This window comes from Lolium perenne, chromosome 7, assembly GCF_019359855.2.
Source record: "Lolium perenne isolate Kyuss_39 chromosome 7, Kyuss_2.0, whole genome shotgun sequence".
Taxonomy (NCBI): domain Eukaryota; kingdom Viridiplantae; phylum Streptophyta; class Magnoliopsida; order Poales; family Poaceae; genus Lolium; species Lolium perenne.
This window is the reverse complement of record NC_067250.2, coordinates 111,323,054-111,329,053: the sequence shown is the minus strand read 5'-3', so window position 1 is coordinate 111,329,053 and position 6,000 is coordinate 111,323,054. Positions and strand designations below refer to the sequence as shown.

General features: G+C 47.1%; 1 long non-coding RNA gene across 6 annotated transcripts; it reads right to left on the bottom strand.

The window, feature by feature from the left end:
• Positions 1–3,511: 3,511 nt before the first annotated feature.
• LOC127315593 (uncharacterized) lies at positions 3,512–5,899 on the bottom strand. 6 transcript variants are annotated; one of them, XR_007860133.2, is made up of 5 exons: positions 5,244–5,899; positions 5,028–5,118; positions 4,326–4,914; positions 4,133–4,171; positions 3,512–3,964 (listed from the first exon to the last, which is right to left on the bottom strand). It is a non-coding gene; the product is annotated as an uncharacterized lncRNA (long non-coding RNA). The 6 variants fall into 6 exon arrangements; XR_007860134.2 differs by having other exon boundaries at positions 5,741–5,899; XR_007860136.2 differs by having other exon boundaries at positions 4,326–4,870; positions 5,244–5,898.
• Between the last annotated feature and the right edge of the window lie 101 nt (positions 5,900–6,000).

Genomic DNA, 6,000 nt, shown 5'->3' with positions numbered 1-6,000 from the left:
GCAAGGAGCGACGAGAGAAGCAAGCACAAAGAAGAACAAGAAGCAAAGCAAAGATGTGCCAAGATCAAGAAATGGTAATTGGGCCATGAGCTTGCAATTAACGTAAGCGCAGTGCAAATTGCATAGGAATAGCATAGCTCGTGTGATCACGGGATCACCGGAGAGCAAAGCGAGAACATGAGGAGGAAGAAGAACGAAGCATGGGAGGCGCACGTAAGAGGAAGAGGAAGTGCGGCAACTTACTTGCGCACGGAAGCAGAGGCTAGGGCATGGCGAGGCGGTGCTCGCGCGGCCCTGCTGTTGCAAGTCCGGGGTAGGCGCCGACGTTACGCCGGCGAACCGGACACGAACCGGCACCACCGTAGCACGAGGCGACGGCACGAGTCTGCAAGCAGCACCCGCGCCGAGTCAACCCCTGTGCACGTACCATCGTCGGCGGGGACGAGATCTCGCCGGAGTTCGTCGAGGCGATTCTCCCGAGATCCGGATCGGAGGCGATTCGCCGGGGAGAAGACGAGGAGGGAAAGCTGCGCGGACGGATCGATAGATCTGCTCGCGGCGGTTCGGAGTTCGGTAGGTGGCTACGGCGGAGGAGCCCGGCGATGGCGGAGCAGGCGGCGGCCATGGCGGCGACGCCATCGCCACGGGAGTCGCCGAGAGGTTAGGGTTAGATCGAGTGAGTGAGAGGGCCGAGTGAGAGTGAGTGAGGTGGGCCGCTTCGCGCCACCGAACCCAAAAGAGGGGCCACCTTATTGGGACGTCCACTGGGTTTAAGTTATTGAAAGGTGGGCCCAATATGAGTCCAGGGGGTATTTTGGTCTTTTTACATTTAATAAAAGACCAAAACTTTACCAAATTTTAATAAATCATAAACAACTCTAAAAATCCAATAAAAATTGGATTTATGAATGAAAAATAAATCTTCACAAGAATAAAATATGAAATGGAATTTATGAAACAAATTCAAAATTATGAATTTTCAGGATTTAAATAATAACTTGGAATTTAAAATTATTATTTCCTTGTAATTAAAATTCAAGGAAAAATCTCAAATAAGTTCAAATACTTATTTTCAAACATTTCAAAAATGAAATTCTACTAATCCAAGTCATTTCTTTTGAAAAGGGTATTTTTCTCAGAAAAATACTATATTCCCTTTTATTCCAAAAACTATAGAGGTAACTCTATAATTTTCATTTATTTTTGGAATGATTAAGGTAATCATCAAGTAAAATAATTTTACTTTGAATTGTTGTACTTTGTGTGAATTACAATGATCAATACTTTTAAATCAATTGTAAATTACCGTCAAAGACATAAATCTTAAATACAACCCTAAATTGTAATAACTCATTGGGGTAAAGGGATTCAACATAAAATAATCCATCCATGATTGCATCATTTGGATTTTATAACATTGTCCTTACCGGACAATGATGCTTCTTACAGAACCCGAGGTCCAGGTTCCATCAACTGCATTGAACTGCACTATCTCGCAGTCCACAGTCAAGTTCACCCTTGCTCATGTCAACTTGATTATTTTCTACTACTTTAATGCAAAGCTATATACTTATCATTCCTGCATCGCAAATGAAATGTTATTTTCCAACTATGAATATGACTATGTGGCTGGCAATGGAACCATGGTATGTGTTGATATGGTGGAGGTTCCATTGCAATGGGTTATATCACCCTAGGATTAATTACCAATGCCGTCCAGTGATTCTAGTGCCGTACAAACCGCGTTGACCATGAGATCTATAATGGCTCTGGAAAAGCCAGCTGTATCTTTTCCCTTCTGCACGCCAACGGATCGGAGAGCCGGTGGGGTCTTTGAGGCACCGCAATAGGTTGGGAAATCCTTTTAAATCCCCATCCATTAGTGATGATAAGCTCTACGATCTATGCGGGATTGTCCGGAGTCCACCATGAGTAAAGCCGGCTTATCGGGGGAAGTCTACGGAAGGTGTACGGTTGGACAAAAGGGTGGGTTTGCAGTCGCGGAGAAGGCGGTGTGGGCTTGGATCTTTATACCTGGCCTCACACCAAAGGAAGTGTGAACGGGAGCAAGTCCCTGCGGATGGCAAAAAGGGTGAGATCTCTTGTGGGAAAAGTAACGCACCTCTGCAGAGTGTATCAAATTGTGGCTGTCACTCCTTATTCCGGGAAGGAAACTGCGAACGCGGCAGGAAAGGAACTCCGTGAAGTTCTAGTCAACCTGTGAAGACTGACGGGCATAGTTTTCATAATAAAAGCAACCTTTTGAAGAAATGATTTCAAAAACATGCATTGACCTGCGATTTCCTGATCAATGGTCGTAGCTAGTGCATCAAACACCTTTTACTCTTTTAGAACTTGCTGAGTACCTCTGTACTCACTTTCTTTCGACACCCTTGCTAGACTGTGATCCGGAAGTGGAGGCTATCAACGATGGAGCACCAGAAGGAAGCTACGAGCTGGTCTACGAAGAACCTGATCTTACCGGCGGAGTGGAAGGCGTAGACTATGGGATAGTCTACGGACCAGATGACACGGAGGTGGAGGAGTAGTGACATACCTTAGCATCATAGAGCCGAGCAGCGTAGAACTTACCTAAATAAGTTGTTGAGCTCTTTATATTGGTTATGAGTTGTAATCGTACTTAAGTAGTATCTTAGGGTGTTCTCATAGGACCTGTGAGAATACCAACTTGTTAAGACAATGTTTGTAATAAAGTATGGAGTGTTATGACCTGCAATGTTTCTGTTGTACCACTCTGAGGGATATGGCGAATTGTGAAGAAGTCCCTTCGCAAAGATCATATCAACGACTTGTATACTACAACATGCAGTGGTATGCTGGGTCACCGCAATAAGACCCTCTTGTGGCTCACTTCTATGGGCGTGCACCGAGTTGCGGAAGGTACTCCCAGAGGCACGCTTACTCCTGAAGAGGATAAAGCGTTCGGGGATGCCACCGTAATCTTTATGGGTACCGTCCTAAGTGTGTTTGGAGACAAGTTGGTTGATGTTCCAAACTAAATTAAGCTTCCAGTGTTCCAAACTGAATTAATGTATCTGAAAGAAGCTATGGTAGGTTCTGTGATCACTGAATTAATCTTCTAGTGGTGCAATAATATAAGATTTGCAGTATCATTACTTGTTAGGTCATTTGTCGCTGGTGAAAATGAAAGAGGACACTACGATCACATGTGAAGCAAGTTGGTTGAGGCGGAAAAAGTGATGCCGTAATATGCATTATACAATCCAAAAAAGATAAATTTGCATATACTTCATGGGATACTGCATAATGATACTCCACGGTATACTGCATAATGATACTGCATGGGAAGGCTATAATTGGAACTTAGTGACACAGCACATAGTGTAATAGCAAAAGAAGATTTCGTAAAATAAGTAGCATCAACCGGAGAAATTGCTGAAACAAATAAAGTGCGGAGTGAGGCCCTACTTGAGTAAGAGGTACTGTGTTTACACATTCATGAAATAGCTAGCCAGAAGCACTAAACATGGGACTCAAATAATACGTGACACAGGCTTTAATATTAATATAATTTCAGTCATGCACGACCAAGAAATGACATGTATCCAGCAACATCAAGGCGGGCATCAATGAAAAATGTTGAGGAACATAGACACACCAGAGGAGCTTTCATACCGCAGCCGTAGTGCTACTCAGACCAGTCGGCGACGAGCAGGCACAGTCGACCAACACCACAACCCTTGTCTTCACCACCTTGCCCCCTTCCTCCTTGCTTGCAGACATAACTACCCTGAGCACCCTACCTCAATCAGCATTTGTTCTTGTCTTCTCCCTCATCTACATAACAGCCGCGTACTGGTTGTGCAGGACACCCCTTTAGTACCTTTTGTACCTTTAACTGTGTGGATGGTAAAAGAATGTGAACATAACAGCCGCGTACTGGTTGTGCAGGACACCCCTTTAGTACCTTTTGTACCTTTAACTGTGTGGATGGTAAAAGAATGTGAGAAGATTTACTGGTTATAGAATACAATGGTTTCAACAAATCAATCTCAATATGCACAACCAAGGTATATATAAGCTTCATAGAGAGGATAAAGTAAGCTACAGGTTGAAATAAAATGCAGCAGTACATCAACAATTTTTTTACCTTTTCAAGATGCAGATTGTTCCAATGCTAAGAAAAATTCTGAAAAAGCAGAGCAAACTTCTTCTATGAAATCAATTCCATCATGTCCTTGCAGTCAGTAAGCAAGCATTCAACTTAAAACGATACCAAACTACAGGCATCAACTACAAAACATTGTTTAAAGCGCCAAGTAGAAGCAGACCATGAGCTTAACCTTCGTCACGACGCCTCTGCTCCCGCCAGCCCGCCATAGGCAGCTGATGATGTCAATGGAGAGGTTGCCAGCAAGGACACGTGCAGGCAACGCCGCCAATCGCACCATAACTTGACTCAAGGAAACCGAGCACCGCAAGCTTGTCGCATCGACGCCGCCACTGCTCATCGGGGAGGCAGCCTAAAACCGTGCTGCCAGCATATGCCGTGCGTGCATGACAGACGAGAGTGGCCTGATGGTTCTATCCACTGCTTGATGCTTCTTGTGCTCTTGCTCCGCTGGCCATGGAGGTTGCTTGCTCGACCTATCCTTGCTGGCTATGGTGGTTGATCTGAGAAAGACAAAATAGAGATGTGAGTGGCAAAATTTACAAGCGAGAAGGGAGAAATCAAGGAGAATGGATAGAAACGTATCTCCTCCATTGAGGTTCTCTGGCCGAGCTCAAGTGTGTAGATGTCCTCTTCATCCTCAAGGTCAGAGGCCACAAAAAAAGCGCTGAAATTAAGATCACCTGGGACACCTCGTTCCCGAGCATGATGCCGCACCTGTCAGCGACTCCAAAACTCACGTGATGCTACTGCAATTGCTCCTAATGCATATATCTATCGTTACTCCAGATTGAGAGTCAAAACTCAAATAGACCTAACTCTAGTGCGAGGTGGAAATTAGAGGCGACGTCTGAGGGGTAGTCTGCGACCTTACCTGTTGCCCTGGTCGGGGATAGAGCTTAGGGACGAGGATGGGGACAAGCATCCTGCAATGCGTGATGGCGGAGCAGAGCTGCTTGACTGGCCTGAAAAGATTTCCATCAGAAAAAAACATGAACAGGACAATTGGATCCAAATCATAAACAAAAAAAAAAACGATCCAAGATCCTTGATGAAATTTCCATCCTAAAAACTCATCTAATCCTCGGACCCAATTTCAGAATCAAGAGAGCTGGGCTCTCCACGGCCGACGGTTGGAGGCCAGGCACCACCGCATCCCTTCGCCCGACGGTTACAGCTGAGTGAAGCTTTTTCGTGGCCATATCTGGGGTAGTGGAGGCTGAAGCGAGCAGAGAGTTGGTCATTCGAGGGGCGACGCGCGTCTTCCCTGGCAGCAGGATACCTATGCGCGCACAGCGGCAGCGGGAGGTCGGCCGAGAGCGGCGCTGCGTCACAGAGGACGGATCCGAGCCCTCCATGGCCGCCGGAGACTGAGACGGCTAGGGTTAGCCGAGGCCGTAGTCCTGGGTAGACTCTTGAATCGGGGCCCCTCGTGGGCGTGGAGGCAGGTGAGGGCCCTCATGATGCCGCCCGGCCGGTCTCCATGTCGACGACCAGCGAGGAGGGACTTGAGGGAGGGTACTGGGAAGAGGAGGAGGCCATGGCGACCGAGGTGGAGGTGGAGGAGGGAGCAGTCAGGCGATGTACCGTTGCGCGTCTCATCGGACCCGTGGGGGGCGAACTGGCGGTGGGGCGGTGCTGGAGGTTGATGGGAGGCGGCGGCGGGGCAGCAGGTCGTGGTATCCTAGGGAATTGGAAGATGGAACCAGGGACGCGCCGACGGATGCATTGTGATGGGCCTGGCCCAACTTGGTGGAGCGACCTAGTGCGGAAGCTACCAGAAAATGAGACGACGAAAGCTACCAGAAAATGAGACGACGAAAGCAGGGGAAAAGGGGAACATGTTC